The 18441-nt window shown below is 42.1% G+C and overlaps 1 long non-coding RNA gene across 1 annotated transcript; it reads right to left on the bottom strand.

Annotated features, from left to right (window-relative positions):
* Nucleotides 1-301: 301 nt before the first annotated feature.
* Nucleotides 302-7698, bottom strand: LOC113563399. Its single transcript, XR_003407447.1, has 2 exons — nucleotides 4665-7698; nucleotides 302-3548 (listed from the first exon to the last, which is right to left on the bottom strand). It is a non-coding gene; the product is annotated as an uncharacterized LOC113563399 (long non-coding RNA).
* Nucleotides 7699-18441: the final 10743 nt, after the last annotated feature.

Here is an 18441-nt window from a genome sequence, read left to right as displayed (position 1 = left end):
ATAACATTAAATATTTGATCAATTGTGGCAAAAATCTAAGTCGGGACGAAAGTAACAGTTTGTTACTTATGTCCCGAAAACAATAATTGTTATTGGTGTTGATTTCTATTCATTTATATATATTTCTCTTACAAAAACGTTCTTATTATTATTTTAGAATGCCGAATATACGAAAGAGAAAAACAAATAGAGGTTTAGCACTAACAATAAATTCAGTTATGTTTGCCATAATTGTCTTTCTGACAATGAGTGACTTTTTTCAATTTTGTAACAGATATCGAAGTATTCCATACCTTTTTTATTTTTTGTTATCTTTTTTTGTTTACCTATATGAATATCAATTCCAGAAATTTATGATTTTTCACTTTTTTAGTTAATTTTCTTCAGGTATAAATAATTGCATAACCTTAATTTATAGGAATAGTTTATGTTGTGTTATAAAAGAGAAGTTCCTCGTGATATTAAACATTTTTGTTTATTATATGTTTGTATAATTTCGTTTATTTTATGATTGAATAATTTTATGTTCGTATAATTTTGTTTTTATAATTTTATGTTTCATTATTTATGTTTAAAATAATTAAACATGTCCAGAATTATTTGAAAAAAGTTTATAAGGAATAAAACGTTTCACTACATTGATTATATGTTTGTTTTAATTTTATTTTATCTTGTTAAAATCAACCTTCAGCCCTGTTACAACCAGCCCTAGGGGTAGGGACAATCGTAACAAATCTCGATTTTTATAAAATTCGATTTTTCCACGTAATTGTATAATGTGCATAAGTTTTATCCATACCAAATAATAAGTAAAGAATGCATTAATTTTATAAGATAGAAAAAGTTTATAAATAAACAAGCAAATCGAAGATATCAACACAAATAAGCAAAATGTTACGTTTGTCCCTGGTCTCCCCTATTAAACTCTTCTCTTCTCTTGGGAATTCCAGAGAATTTTTTCGCTGTAGACACGTGACCGTCATTCCGCATATTGCGCTTGCATTCACGTGGCGCAAAGTTTTCGCGAGACCACAAGAGTGATTCCTCAGGTAACGCGCGCAGAGATATCCTTTATCCGAGAGAGGAGATAATCTCTTTATTTGAGCGATATAAGGGCGTTGCGAACAACACTTCGTAACCCATGTAACCGTCCGCGCCTGCAGGCCGTGAATGGCCCGAGATTCATGCCGACCCCGCACTTGGATCATGTAGCTTGGGGCCTTTAGAGAGTAGCGGAGAGTCGTTGATCAGACGCGAGGTTATCTCTTGTCTCTGCGAGAGGCGGCCGAATGAAAGGCACCGACAACGTCCAGCAGCGGGCCATACATCAACTCGCGGCCCGAGTAAATAAGCGCTGCTTTGCGCAACCCCCCGGACCCCTTTGTGCTCCGGCTTCTCGGCACAAGTCTCGTATGCACTCTTGTACACGACGCTGTGCCATGATAAGTGTTCCCTCCCGAAAAAAGTCAGACACATCTTGCCTGTTTCTGACCTTTTTTTCTTTTTTCTCCCTTTCGTAATGTGTCTCGCGCGAAAGGCTGCTTCTCCTTTGACACGTCGAACGAATATATTGTATAATCGGGCATACACACACACACACACACACACACACACACAATACGAAATTACCGTGTCGCATATTTTATTTACACATCTTAATCGGCGCTCGGTTCGGCTCGCACGCTATCCTATAATCACCCAAAACACCTGCCGCAATAGTGAATTATCGTTGTGAAAGGTATATGTGCGTATCGCGCGAAAGGTGGGGAAACGAAAGTCAGCAGCTGTGTCGGTTTGTACGTGTACGTGAGGCGTTAAAAGGAAATCTATTGACTAAAACGCGTACGTGCGATAAATCACTCTTCTTGTAGTCAATGAGTTTTATACTTGTTTTATCTGTTAACAGCATCACCTTAATTGTGTTTTTAATCATTCGCTTCGACATTGTAGTTATCATCGCGATACTCGGAAATCACACTGCTCATCGATATTCTTATTAGCGACTGACAGTTTACGTAACGATAAATTCATGCGACTTAGCAAAGGTTAAAAATAATACGATGCATGTAAATAACTCACGCGGAGATAATCGATTCGAAGCATTCGTCATTGTTGCATAATTAATTGAGGCTCAACTAGAAACAGATGGATGTGCAATACGCAATTTTTTTTTAATGTTTCAATTTTCATTTTTAACGTATAAGTTCATCAATCAGGTTTTAACAACAGTTTACATAAAGAATGATGCTTTTTTATTACACATTTGCTATTTTATTTCCTGTTTCCTGTTGCATTGTTATTAATCCATTTTGATGTACTTACTTGAATTGAAGACTCGTTTTTATTTATTATAACGAATTTACGTAACGAACTTTTTTAATGTTACCCATGAGTTCAATTTTTAATTTCGTTTTAATTTCTGATATATAATATTTGTACATCTCTCCATATTGCACTTGACATTCCTCGTCTTTTGAACTTATTTTCGCACACTGAAAGCCATTGATCCAAGCTCACAAGTGACTTTGAAGCGAGATGATGGATATCGAATTGCTTAGTTTATTCAATTTTACGGGTATATCGCCGAGCGAAATATCCCACGAGAATACATCTTTCCCCGTAACCTTCTGAAGAGCTAATAGCAACGGCAAAGTCACGGACTTTGAACAATCGTGTCATCTCGAATTATGATATAGACTGTATTCTCAAATTTGGTGAAAAAGAATCTCTAATATAAAATACGTGTATACATTTAATTTTTCTGTCTACATTTGAAACAACTGAGTATTTCGTGTCTCGTGCAACATGTCTGCAAAAAGCAAAATGATATAAAATTCTAAGAAATGTTAAATTTTTTGCTGGCTTCTCGTGAGAAAGGATTATATTGGCGTTGCATCATAAACACTAGCCGGTTTTCTTGGAGATGCTTATACATAATAGAGATGATATAATTTTTTGTCACGTGGCATCGTACGATATAATATTATCACGCAATTAAATGTTACATGCTAGTGCGATGTATGTTACTTGCATCGTCGCTTAGTGTCGCAATACACACATTTTAAACATAAGTATACCGTATATTCCGCGCGCACCGGCGCACGATAAACATCCCTAAAATAAAATAGCTATCCGGTTGGCAGTTAAACCGGTAATATGTTTCAAGAGTAAATGGCCGGATTCTGATAAACACAAGTTATGCGCTTACGCGCAATGTCTTTTCGGCCGTCCAATAAATTAAAGCATCCCCTTTCCCCTATGCGCCCGAGCATCCGCCATTCGGTACGAAAACGTTAGTATGATTATAATTTATCCTTGATTAGCATTAATCCTCACGTTCGCTCGTTTGCTATCTCTTTCTCGCTCTCTTTTCCTCCTCCCCCCCCCTTCTATCCTTTTATCCCTATTCAGTTCTCCCCGCGCCCTCTTCTCTTTACCTCTCTTTCAGCATTAGCTTCACCGTAGCTTTTATTGGGCCATTGGTCCGGCCGTAACTTACACTTATGATTATTAATGCCGACAGATTTATCGGGGATTGGCACGAAAATCTGAAACGTGAAATAAAATGGTACATAAATTCAATTAAGGCCGGGTGTGTGCCGCGCGTGAAAGTATCGTAGCCGGACCTATCGCACGGCGTGGCGCGTTTCCCTGAGCGAATGCTCCACCGCTGGATATCGTCGATATCGGTAACTCGAGTATTTAATTCGATTTTAAGTGTGAGAGTGATACAATGTTCTCGATGGTGTCGTTGAACGTGAATGAAGGCTCCCGTATAACTGGAGTAAACCAATGAAAATTGCTTGAAATCGAACGTTGAACTGCACCGCTCGGATTAAGCGCTATACATCGCATACTTTATTCAAACGTTACGACTGTTACAAGCACGTTAATTAAGATGGAAACGATCGCTAAAGATCGTTAAACAGATTTTACGCGATACGTGAACCGAATTAATCAATTAATACGTTACCGGTTGCATCGCGCGATGTTATTTCGAAAAAGTTCCAACAGATTTATTCAGTTTAACAGTTGTTTACCCGCGGCATGTCGTCCGAAAGGTAATTAAGGTCAAGGAAAAAAAACGGATGAATATGCTCTCTAATATGCTAATTATAAAAAGCCTGGACGTCATTATAAGTCGTTAATCACTTTCAGCCTTTTAAATGCTTCGCGAGGCCTCACTCAATTAGCTGTTAACTCAGCGCTATTGCTCTTCTTCCCGTTGCTTTTTTTATATACTACACGGGATATTTTTCTCCGAGATCCTGTAACGCACGAAGTAATTATAGTAGATATCAGGATGGCCGATCGATATCGGCGTATCGCGTTAGTCCGAGTGACGTTATCAATTCAAAACCGGTATTAACCGCGGTAAGAAAAAGCATCAATAACCGAACGTGTCAAGATGTCACCGTACTTGATTAATGGAGTGACTGTTGGGTGGATAATGATGGATGAGGAGCACGTCGTTTCTGGGTATGGATGACTAATCAGTCCACATTTGCTCCATTGAAAATGTTACTATCGAATTTCAAGCGCCGTATTTCTCGTTAATATTTCTAACGATTTACGATGTACGATTTACGACATTTACGAATGCGTATTATGTGGAAATATGGATAGTTGGTTATCGTTTGTTCGTTGACTATTTGTTATTATACCTCTGATTCGTCATCCATCTCTCTCTCTCTCTCTCTTCTTTTCCTCTGCGGTTAGTTCTGCCAGTGACTCCGAATAACGTTAGAAAAATGCGTTTCCCAACATCGAATAAAGCGAGCGTTACATTCTAAAAGCTATTCAAACATATGCGGAGGTGCTGTGAACAAAAAATACATTTATACAAATACATTTCAATGCTTCTTAAGTAGACCCGTACATTTTCGACATGTTAATACGGGACAAGATGGGTCCGATAATACTCGCCGTTATCTTTGGCATGATGCATTATTTATCGACAGAGACGCGAGGAAATAACGCGATATCGCAACGAAATACGATGCTTCACGTATTCGCAATCTACAATTCTTAATCCACGTTTGCGCACCGCCCAGCACCGGTCCCTCCGGGGACTCGAGAGAGCGACATTAGCCACTCTTATCCATTCAAACAAAATGTCAAAGTGCCAGATGATAATGCGCGGAAGATAAATCAAGCATGCTGAAAAGATGACGGTGATAAATGTAAACACGTCTGCCAGGCGGCCCCGGAGATAGTTACCGAGATACACGACGGCTCGTGACTGATGGCGATGTCGTGAGATGTGGTATCATAATAATTCATAAAGGCCGAGGCCAGAGGCTTAATCGCTGATTAATGAAAGAACAGACTTGTCTCGATCCCCGCTCCCTTTCTTTTTCTCGTCGCATCTCTCTCCTCCGACGCACTCTCCGCTTCTTCTTCTCCTCCTCCTCCTTCTTCTCTTTCTTCTGCTTCTTCAGCCATCTCTTCGGTTTCTTGGCACGATGGTGCTGCTTCGCCTGACGTATGTATATGTACCGGCGGAGTGGGACGAGTAATCCGACATGTGTTCGTTTGGGCGATAGACCCAATTAATGTTGCGGCGGCCGCGCTGCCCTGTCGAGTCCATAATTCACCGGGGATGACCCCTTCCACGAGAGATTCTTCGAACCAGGGACGGATGCACCAGGGATGTGCAACAAATGTGCATGTTCCAGCACCATTCGTGTTAATATCCGTTAGCGGCATTCAACTTATCGTCTCTCCCCACGCGCGTTAGGCGCGATACCAATTTTTTCTCCTTTCTCAGATCACGAGAGATAATTAGCCACAATTATCCACAATTATCCACACGACCACAAAGCCGTGGATAATGATTTCAACTTGGTCTGGACCTGGGCTTTCCCTTTACTGCTTTTCTGAAACTGCTTCTTCACCGTTTCAAGTTTTCTGCTAATTTCCGTTGGTGAAGGAAGCGATTTCATAATCAAACAATTAACAATTAGGTACGTGTAGTTTTTTTACGCGGAAACTTTCCTTCTTCCTATCCTTGGTATCATTAAAATAAATAAAGTCATGTTAATCATGTTTCTAGAGAATTTTATTCTCGGCACAGTCGCTTTCTCTCTTCCCCTATTTCTCGATATATTTCATTACTCGACTACATTTCCACGTCGTGGACTTTCTCTTTCATATTCGTTATCGTATTTATACACAACACGGCGATTTTAAAACAATAATTTTACACGCAATCCCGAGATTCGATACAAATGATTAGAACGTGGTACGTGACGAATGCAACGAGATAATGGAAGATAATGCCTTTATCGACAGTGAACCGCGACCAGCAACGTATGTATTTACCGCCATCTAAAGTTATCTCTCATCAACTGTGCGATTGTAGAATTTCGAATCGTTTTAATTTCAAACAACGTCTCTCACACAAAGGCGAGCACACGTTCTTGACGTTTCATTCAGTCGGGAGTGTGGGTGTGAAATTAATGGCCAATTTACACGACATGACATTTTAGGGGGTACATGACGACGTCGCACGGCACTGGTTAGGTTCCAGATCAATTATAACATGTTGAATATTTATATCTGAGAAATGAATATTCATGCCGGAAGACATATAACGCGTCTCGCCTAGATGTCTCGTAGACTCGAATTACCAGCTAATAATTATCGCGTAAATTGATGTGGTGTACCATGAAAAAATAATCTGACATCTAGTTTAACATGAATACATCATTGTGATGTAAAAACACCTAGTTCTTTTGCAGTTAGCACACGGAATGTAGCAAAACATTAATTATTCGTACTTTATTGCTTATGAACTGCGTTGCTAACGGAAACTCACTTTTTCCACGATCATAATTTGTGAAAAAATTTCAGAAATTACGACATTACGTGTTGCAACACAATGATATTCAAGAAAGTCCTCCCTCCGCCCTCCTTTATCGTTGCGCACACCGTAAAACTAGTCAATAAGCGATAACGAGCTCGACGATATCTCGCGCGGCGATGATATTTCTTAATTAAATGAAAAACACGCGGCTGATTGTAATCGATCGAGTTATTTGAGTGGACGTAACGGTATGGTATTCCGGTTTTTCAAAGAAACGGCCGCCATTTGCCGCACAACTAATTACGCGTAATATACGCGATGCATGTACGAATACTTTCTTACACGTGCCGCTTAAATGGCCGTTTAAAATTCCTGAAACTGTTATTCAAAGAGTTGCATTGCGCGGTTTGCCATCTTGGCAATAGCGTTGGCTATTACGAACTCGAGATATCACTCCCCCAGTCCGTTTAGTCCCCGGTGATCACAATTATCGTCACCTTCTTTAGGAAGCGCTCGTTGTTTGCAGTATCGGAAAACAATTAAGGCCTCGTCGTCTTGTGTCTCGATACGAGGGCAGAGGATGAGCACGGGAAATGTACGCGCGATATGAGAACCGAAAAATTCATTGCTCGGAAGATCAGCAACGTCGTTCTACTCTCGAAGAAATCAGTCACTTCCTCAACGCCAAGTTACGTAATCGTGTGTTCGACGGCGCTTTCTTCGCTCGGTACATCCTGCTCGTCGGGGTTCGTTGGTATTCCGAATCATCCACGATTCCCCGTCCGGGTTCGCCACGGACGCGTGTTGAGAATGATACATTATTTCCCATGCGAATGTTTCTTTGCCGCGTAATGGCCGATAAATAACACAAATTAATGCCTTATTCCAGACATGTCGGTTATTTATGCCCCGGAATAACTTTATCCCGGCGCGTGATTACCGGCAGGCACGCAGCCCTGCGTTCTACTCGCTCCCACACGCTCCTACACGCTCTTACACGTGCGCGCGCATACACACGCAGAATTGCGCGATGCACGCACACAACTCGCTTGTCGCGCACTCGTCTTATCGCGAATTATCTACTTGGACTCGCGGAATGTAGGTGAACCTGCTTGGTGTATCTTGGTGTATATCCACCACACCCGTCCGCGAGCGCGGATTTCAAATCCGATGTGTGGTAGACGTTACCAGTCCGACAGACTGCCGCTCTCTTTCGCGCGTCACGACTGGATCTCGTATATACGTTTACGTACGCGTTCTTCGTAATCCCCCGTCAGCTTTGTAACTTGGAGATGCCACTTGAAATGTAGCTGTAATATAACTTGCGCTCGATGTATCGCTGCTATCGTGTATCTATCGCCGTATCGTTACGGCGCGGCGCGCCGTATGTCCTCGGTGCGAAACTCGAGCGCGTGCTAGTCTTTCGATGGTCTTTCGATGAATCTGTTTTTCTAGATCTCACACTTTTTTATCTTTCATCTTAATGGAAATTAGCGAATTGATTTGTGGTTGAAGCCAGTCAAGATACGTATAAATGCCAAAGACAGAGTCCAGTTGTCAAGTTTACGGTAACGGTTTGCTTTTAAAAGCAGCTTTACGCCACTTTTTACCGTTTTACGACCATCTGCCTTCTTTTGTGCAATAAAGATCTTTTCCTTCTCCGAAATCCCTTTCCACTTTTTTCTCTTTTTTTTCTTTTTTTTACCAAATATCCGTCCATGTTTTTTTCTCTCCGCTAAACATCTTATCTATGAGTTTCTAGCGAGTTTTACAACACGTCGCTATGAAATCCATTACTGCGTGTACTAAGGCTTTTGTTACATTGGACAGTAAAATATTAAATTTATGTAAGCGCGTATAACTCGTGCGTTTAACGTGTGTATGCATATTATAACAGCTGCAGGCATTAACATACTTTCAAATGCATCGTTCTTCGATAATGTACACGCGCACTACTTTGTAACATGTTTATACTCCATGAGATATGATGTATGATATCGTGGCTATCATGACTACATAAATAGCAAAGATATGTTTTTATAGAGCTTTTTTATCCACAATACATTTCGATTTCACACGATTTCCTCAACACGTGACAATAAATACATGAGTCAGTAATTATCGTAAGAGTTTAAAATTTTCTGTCTTAAAAATGTATGTGAAAAGAATAAAGATGAAAATCTGTGTAATAAAATAATGCAGTATTCATTGGCGCGATATATTTCTGTCTATCAGATATTTCACTATATTATTTAAAGAGCTTCGCCTTGCCAATGTTAAGACGAATTTATTTTGCCGAGTTCGATATTGAGAAATGAAATCAAGGACGAAAGCAAAACGATTCTTTATGCACGATATGCGACGCGTGCTCCATATCGGAGAAACGACATTGTCGATATATGCAAAGTTGTAATTAATGGAATCTTGCATTAAATTGGTCGATTAAGGATTTCGCTGATTCGAGTCGCACTGCTATCGATGTAATACGTTCGAAACGTGTATACACGTATATCATATACAATTATTATAAATGTGTACGATTAACATGTATCTTCCTGTTCAGGATCGCATACCTGCAGCATTCCTCGTACATCTCTTTGATGTATCTCGTAGTTTCGTCGATGAGGACAGTCCTCTTAAACTTGTTTTACTTTGAACGCAAAGCGCGCTACATGATATGTCATGATGCATGAAATGTGCTCACGCGGAAGAGATAACGATCGAGAATGCTTGACGTTTCTCGGTCGTATATACCATGCCTTGTACATCCTTCCCCTATAAAGAATATATCCACGTAATTATTCATGTAACTTCAGAGAGTTTCCAATCACGTACGTCGATATCACCGTTTATCTCACGGATCCAAATCAAGAAAAACTGAACCAAGACTAATGCAAGTAATGCAGCTTCTTTAAACAGCTGGCAATTGTGTTAAAATCATTTCATCTACGAATAAAACTTGTCGCAAATCGATTCGACATCGAGTCTCGCATAATGACGTTTGACTTCTTTACGTCGCGTTGGACAGAACATAAGTAAGGACAATTTTGCGAAGCATGATGATAACTCGGCTAGATTATTTTAGATTCTTCGGAATGCGTAATCTCTCTGGGATCAGCAACAGGAGCAAAAAGGGAGAGCAAACAAATGAATATAAATCTTACGTGATAAATATTAACGCGACATGGGTGCAACGAGAAATGATACAACTTTCTGAGAATGTGACACCGATCACCGGCACCTTGCGATTAGTTTCGACGCATGGCGAGAACGCGCAATTCGCGCGTTGAAATATAAGAGTGCTTTTTTGTTGGGAGTTTTTCGAGCTCTTTACGGCACTCCTCCGGTGCTCTTGCTGGCAGAGGCTGATGTTGTCGCGCTAATTGCACGTCCAGAGCACAATTTACAAGCGCTAACCGCCAGCCACCGTTTCATCGCATAAGAAGGATAAAGAGAATGCGAGCGAGAGAGAGAGGGGGAGGGGGAGAGAGGGGGGAGAGAGAGCGAGAGGGGGGAGAGAGGAGGGAGCGAGAGAGAGAGAGGGAGAGAGCGAGAGGGAGAGGGAGAGGGAGAAGGAAGAAGGAAAATGTTTCATGTTCCTGAATGACGATATTCTCAAAACATTGATAACATGCGATGAATTGTACTTTCGTCGATCGTAAATCACACGCGTTATTTATAATGCCGATTAATATCTCTTATTAATTTGTTTTTCTTAATTACGTGAGTCGCAACATCACGAGGCATGATCGATTACGAAATACGTGCGAGCGCGAACGCAGCCACGTCAGGGGTCAGACCGGCTGCGTTAAATTGAATAAAAACGCCGATTACACGCCGAAGGATTTCCAATGACTGCCGGGCGCGGGCGCGATTAAAGAGACTGATGTGCCAAGATCGAAAGAAAGAGCGTATGTGTGTTTTGTGTTGTACGTTGGGGCGCAGGAAGGTTTACAGGCCTGCTAACCCCGTAGGGACCGTCCCTCTTCTTCTCTTTCCCTTCGATCGTACATCGATTCGTTTGTCAAGTAACTTTCGAGTCCGGGGGTGAGCCAATATTTCAGGAACAGCAGAACCAAGATTGAGGCTAGGAAACGATGGGGAGGCTGCTGACCGCAGAGAAGATAAATTTGTTCCGCAATTGAGACGGGCGTGCCGCGTAAATCTTATCTATTAGGTATCTCTTCTTCTTCTCCTCCCCGCTGCGAGTATAAAACTATAAATCGAGAGTGGAAAGACACCGCCGTATTGAGCTTGACCGCAAGTAATCGTGCATCTGCGGAAGAAAACTTCACCTGGCACAATTTTCTCAAAGGTTTGCCATTTCTTTTGTACGCTGCGATGGGTGTCGGTAACGCACAATAGAAATACGAAAAATGTTCAAGATGCAAAAATTGTCAATTTTATTTGTCGAAATATCATTCCATCACAATTTTCGCTGTGATATTGAATAATACGATTAATTGTAAGATCAAGTCAGAAGAAACGATACAGATTTAGAATAAAATGGTTGATGTTTACTGTTTTATATTATGTAATCTTGATGTACTAGATGAACAAAAGAAAGACAGAAACAGAGAAATTGGTCCAAATATAAAATGGACAAGACAAACCGATAAATTTATATAGTCATGTTATAATTATGATACGCATATAGTCCTATATAAGACATCGCAAGTGTCTTGTTTCGGAAACTCTTCACCGCAGCAAAAGAGGTTTGATTGTGGCTCAAGAGATGAAACGCAGGTCGAATCCTACGTTGAGTCGTACGTAGATTCCAAAAATTCGTTGAACAAAATAATTTAAATTTTCACACAAACGAATTATAGTTATTGCAATCTGCTTTTTATTGGCACATGTTTTCGTTCTTAATCCAGTGTGAAAGAAATTTCATCAACCAAGAAGCGTGCTTCCGACACGCAAATATAACATAACGTTACACCTCGTAAGCGTTGCATTGCTGATCCTGATCAAAGGTGGAGGACAGTAATCTGGAGAGATTACAACGACCTTCGACACGTCTCGCAACACGAGCTCTCAGAATCAGATGTCGGAACTAAGGAGCAGGTAGAAACCAATTCTCTCGACTTTTACGATCCTTGGTAAGGCGGTGCCTTCGAGCGTGTTGAGATATGTCCTCCAGGCCCAATTTATGACGTGGTTTCTGGTCTCATTGTACGCAAAACGAAACGTCCGTGTCGGCTACGCACAAAGAACGACGAGGGAAACGGGAACCTGTGCAACCTCATGTTCAGAGGAAAGTCCAATGCTTAGAGTGTTTAGACAAGCTGTCACCCGACGACAATGGAAAAATAGAGGGGTTTGTATCAGACAGTAAATATACTTTAGAGAGACATTTCCCTTCCAGGGGAAACCAAAATGCGTATGGCACAGGTATGCTGGGGCTCGATTCAATTAAACCCCAAGAACATCGTTCCTCTCCAATCTGGTAACATCACACATGGCATCATTATCGCTCCATTTCTGATGTCGATGTTACACGATACTTTTTTTCGAATGCATCGCTTCTTGCCGACCGATGATCGGCAAGAACCGTGGCGGCTGATGAGAAATGCGCGATAAATCGACCGCGGAGCGACGATTTACCTATCCGCCGGTTATCCCGGAATCTCTGGCCGAGTGAGCACGTACCTAATGGAGTCGTTGTTCGACCGACGGGACGGCCAGAAACACGTCGGTGCACGCGTATAACACCCGTCCGTTAATACGTCCGATACCTTGACCGCGTAATCTTTCGCGGGAGCAGGAGGTAATTAGCAGTAACGGACGGTTACGTCCGATATACGAACAATGGAACATCGGCGATGCGATGGGAATAGGAAGAGGGAGACGGCTGAGCGAGTATGATAAATGAACGGCGCCTGACAAGCGGCCATCGTTGCCCGATGATGGATGGCCGGCGGTCCCGCTCCCTAATTATTTCATACTTTGCAATCAGAACGATAATCCATCCGCGGTACCTGCAGCCTGTCACGGATAAATCATCGGTTATCATTCCCGAGTCACAACACGTGTGCGTGCGCTCGCGCGAGCGCAAAGGGATTGGATGGGGACAAAAGAGGAAAACTACAGTTACGTACGCGCGTAGTATGCCGGGTTTACCGTCTGTCCAAATTTTATCGTCGTTCAGGAGAAAGAGGAAGAGAGAAGGAGAGATGAAGAAAGAAACGTTTTTAGAAATTTCTAATTATTTCCACGTTTACGCATCAAAGAAAGAACGTACTTTTTCGATTGCTCTTGGCAATCGAAACGATATCAAAGTATTTCTTTTTTTCGTAAATCTGATATTCGAATATTACTGCATTTATTATTCGTTGATTTATGTGAAATATGCACGTATATAGACATCAAACTCCTCTCTACACGAGACATGAAAATTAAACATTCTCAAGACTGTACTTCAGCAATGTGGCGACGCTCAAAAGTGGCCGAGCAGATGGCACCGGTGCCAAGGGATACTTCATTTTAGAGACAGAAATTATCCAGCGGAACGCTTTCACCATCTTTCACGACTCAGTCGTTAAACTCTAGACGCGTTTGCGCATAATGATCGTTAAACCTAGCAAATCTCAAGAGTATTTTCGGCTGCCGCACAATAATTGCTAGACTAATGAACGTAATAATTAATTTTTGTGGCAAATTTTCAGAAGAAGCGCAACATACGTTCGTTTGTTGGCATTGAAAAACGGCACAGTTTGCTCATGCGTCTAAAAACGATAAATTACATCGACTGATGATCGCGCTTTGTAATAATGTGAACACATTGTTCGTAATGAATACTGAGTTGTAATGCGATGCATGTTCACAATGATACGTGCTCAAATGTGCAATGTCATCTTATAACAGACAAACATTCCATAATGACAAAAAACTGTACGGTATCGCGGTTGAAATTAGCATTTGCATGATTAGTAGGTTGCCGAAGCCGGCGTTTAGCCGATATTAATAATTCAACACTCGGTTCGGGGGGGGCTTTAAACATTCATTAGTCCCGACTACAAACAGAAGGAAACGCATCACGTGACCATCTTATTGTAACAGTATATTAAACAAAAATTTGTTGTTTCCGCTTGTCATGCACCTGGATATCTAATCTTGCAAGTAAAGTACGACAGTAATAACAACATAGCTGCGAAAAGGCTAATTTTTCGTTAAAAATTGAATCAAATTTCTAGAATAATTTTTTTTATACAGAGATCTTTGTTTTTTTCGAAAAAGTTGATTTTTAAGATACATTTTGCCGAGTACACGTGCTCTTGGCTGAGTCGTATCTTCCTATAGAATTTCTCGGCTTTGAGTTTGTAAATATCGAATTAGCATTAATGGGAGGATTTTAATGCAATAAACGGTTATGTTCTTCGAGTTCCATTCATTCGTTCATTCAATTCATTCGACAGAGATATCGTTGAAAATGGTACCTCTCCTGTTTGTATACGCGACTGTGTCTGTTGAATCATAGCATAATAAGCACGAGTCTCTCCATTGATATTACCTATGTTTGCAAATGAGAAGCCAAGTAGCAATACTGGTACAGAATACTGTCTGTGGGAGGACATAGAAAACCGGTCCTTGGTCAAGGACACTCGGTAAATCTTCAAACTTCTTTCTCAAGAATTAAGCCTTCTATGAAAAAGACTTATAAATCTGACTTGTTTTTGTGAAAAATCTGACCAGTGGCGAGCGATCGTATCACATCTCATTACCGGAAGCACGCTGCATAATTGATACTTGAAGAAATTCGCTTAACCACTCTTTCATACTTTGTATCGTTGTACATACACATTGACTTTCTCTCTGGGAATTTGTTATACTGAAATTGCTATCACGCTTCCTATAATGGATAACTTTTAATGTTGATTGCATTGTGGAATTATTATTTATTCACTATCTCTCAAAATAGCGGCAGAGCTGCAGTTTACATCAAGTCCAGAAAAGCAGTCTCTTCTCAATTCTTCTCTCTTCTCTCTTGGTAATGATACCGACGGCTAAAGGTGATCAGACGTTGGACGTTGGACCAATAATTTGAGAAGAATAACTCCACTAAAGCACCGCCATGCAAACATTCGAGCTCGCCGTGTCTAATTGCCGCGGATGATTTTCAAACCGCCCGTCATCCCGCGCCTTAATAAATGGATACAGCGGGCCCCTTGAGTATATATAGGACCCGACCATTATTTTCGACGAACGCCGAAGGTTACAAAGGGCTGTCTAATTTACCTCCTAGCGGCGCCGGGGCACCATCCTGGCCGGCACTCTCGTCACGATCCCGATAATCAACCGCCAACGAATTTCCGACGTCGGTAGCTTCGTAACTGAAAAATTGAAAAACCGAGACAATAACGTTGCGGTATGTCGGCGAGAAATATCGCGTAAATGGAACAAATCTGATTTATCAATCACGTAAAGTAAAGTAAAGTGGTAAACACGTCGTATGAGAAAATGTTCTATCGCTCGATCACACAAAACAGACTGATATAAATGATGAATCATTGAAGGAACATCTTTTAATCATCCATCATCCCATTAAATGAAATACACCCGAAGACTTTTCGACAATGACGATACAACACTCACCACCACCACCGTACAGATTGCGGGGATCCCACGAGTGTGAGCGCATTACGCGCCCCAAAGGGAGACATGGACACGATGGCGAGGAGAGAAGGGTGGGGCAGAATCGAGACAGGAAACGCCGTTAGCCCGGGCGGCTCTTTGATGTCGGATGTTTACTTTATGGTCGCGGCATGATTGTGACAGCGTCGGGCTGTACCGAAGGGCTCATGACGTCATAAATGAGATGGTCCCTCCTCTCGTACTCGCGGAGACCCTCTAGCCTACGCTATGCTACGCCCAACTTGACCCCCTACCCTGTCTACTTCCACTTCATCACATAACCCGCAAACGCCTGCAATCCCTCGACCATGCAACCCCTCGCGGTCCGTCAGTGTCGTGTTATAAGCGTTTGGTGCCTCGTACATCGGACACGGTTCTATTTGTAGCACGTTACACGCTTTTTTATTATTTCTCTGTCGCGCAGTGCAAGCGCGGTGCAAGCACGATGCAAGCGCGATGCAAGCACGATACATGGAATTATATGGATTTATAATTGAATGTATGCATGTGGATTTATAAATGTAATGTAGCTCGAGTATGAATAATTATTGTTACCATTACGTGCGATAAATATTGCTTACAATGGTGTATGAGAAGAAATTAAAATGCGTAATATGCCATGATGAATTGCTTAAACGTTTGTACACACAGTATTGTGAGAAAAACGGGCTCGCTTCTCTTCGATGGGTCACACATTTTTAATGTCACACATGTAGCGCGCGAGTGATACGGTATATGAAATCTTATCAGAAGATCTACCAAACTCTGCAAGGGGGGAGGGAGAGAGAAAGAGAGAGAATAATAAATGATAAAACTGAGACAGTCGAACGGACTGGAAATGAAAGAAAGAAAGACAGTCTTTGGACGATGGCGGCGTACGACGATCCTGATCGTTGCTAACGTCGATGCTTCAACGAAGGGGTGAGCTAGCCGAGGTTTACGAGCCGGGAGAGCCTTCTGACGAGGGCCACGGCTTTACGTCGTCGTGTGTCACGCATCGTTACTGCCGCAACGCCGTTATGAGACGTTTACGATAAGATATGTCGCACCTTTCGCCCCTGACAGCCCACAGATTTACCGTTGGTGGCGAGAATATAGCTTAAAGAGGATGGGATGAGACAGGGGAAAGGAGGAATCAGAGGGGTGTCACGTCACAGTGGTGGTAATGGCGCTGTCTGAAACTCTGAAAGGCATCTTTTGCCTGGCTGTCCGAAGAACAATATTACGCGCTTAATGACTGCGGCCGTTTCGTGGTGGAATGTCTCGCCAGGATTAGCCAAATGACCGAGTTGCGCAATAAATACGGGTGATGTCCGCTGCCAAGTTTATAGACGCGTCATACGTGTCAGGGCTCGCAAAATCTCGCTATTTAAATACAAAATAATTTCTAAAGAATTATAAATTTTCATCTCGCATCTTGATTGAGTAAAGCTACAAGCTTATAAATCTTTGCCATTGATGATGATGACGACAACGACAGTAATCTGTGATCAGACGTTGATATGTGGTCGAGACCTCTTGACAGAGGCCTGTAATTTGAAAATGCACATGCAAAAATAAATCTGCTGAATCACGAACGTTAATCCTTTCATTTCGCTCGAAAAAGGTACAGTGGATAACCGGTCTGCACGAGTCATCCTCGGTCGTGTCATCAGAGTACATCGAGACAAAATGCGCCGTGCGTAATTACCATGCTGAATGGGCAATTTATGCCGACATACATTGTAGATAAGTGTCGTCCCGTGTAGATAATTGCACACGGGTCTACAAATTATATGCATAACCATACGTCGGGGACGATCTTCTCCGGTTACATTGTAGCCGCGGAGTTTCGTCTCGGAAGAATCCTCGAGTACACGAGGTAGATAATCTCCTTGAGCGAGAACCGAGGATTGACTCGCGGTAATACTCGTACCACACGACATGTTTGACAACAAATACTCCGTGATACCCGAGCAGTGATGTTTCCTCTTTATGTGCGATTCACCACAACACTGTTATTCATTGTTCTCGTTTCCTCTTTCCGAGTTTTCGTTCGTTCTGAGGATTCGTCTCTACAGCGAAAAAAATCATTAGTCTACATTTCCTAATGGGCAACTAAGCGCGGGAATACTCGGTGGCGATTTCGAGCGAGGACGAAGGCGGAACGGTACTGCTTGTTTAGGACCAGAAGCTTCTATCAACTTGAGTTGGTATTTTTTTCGTAGCACACCGTCTTGGAGCGATCAGGGTAGGGTTCCCTACTCTCTCTCACCGAAAACGTTAATGGGGAGCGTATACAGATTGGGAGGACACTTAGCGAACTTAGCGCCCGCGGCTACTTTATTTACGCCGTTCGACGCGCACGTCGACCGCGATGGCAACGACAAGCCTATGCATACAGTAGCACTCGATGTTAACCGACTGTGCAAACACCGTCCGTACAGCTCATGTTTGTGGACGGTCCCGCTCTTCGCGATTGCGGTTGGTCCCTACTCGGCTGACGTCATGATGCTCATGTCAGTCGAAATGTCGGTGTGCTACTGTACGGTCTGTTTGCAGAAACAACTTTAACCGTTTGACACTTTCGGAAAGATCCCCGATTGGTTGTAGGCACGTACGTTGTAGGCAAATGTCCTTTTAGTCGATGTAACGACGCTCAATTTTATCGTTTTCGGGACCTCCAGAATTTCTGTCCCCGCCTCGCTTACGCGGGGATGTAAAATCCAGGATCCATCAAGAGACGCCAACTATTCGTTTGCCTAACGTATAAGTACGTTGTTGAAACGTGAGACACGACGCGAGTACAGAGGCATGCTACGCAGAGGTAGACATTTTTGTCATCGGCGTATCAATGACAAAATTGACGGACAAAATCACGTTAATTTCGTGACGATAAATCCTGAAAAATCATAAAACAGCATACAAGTCCCATCATAGTATCTCGTCCTAGATTCCCAGTGATACGCTCTCGTGTTGTTTCGATGAATCGTGGGGGGCAGTAAACCTCACAGGTAACT

This window comes from Ooceraea biroi, chromosome 14, assembly GCF_003672135.1.
Source record: "Ooceraea biroi isolate clonal line C1 chromosome 14, Obir_v5.4, whole genome shotgun sequence".
NCBI lineage: Eukaryota > Metazoa > Arthropoda > Insecta > Hymenoptera > Formicidae > Ooceraea > Ooceraea biroi.
The sequence above is the reverse complement of the archived record's forward strand: the minus strand, read 5'-3'. Positions and strand labels throughout refer to the sequence as shown.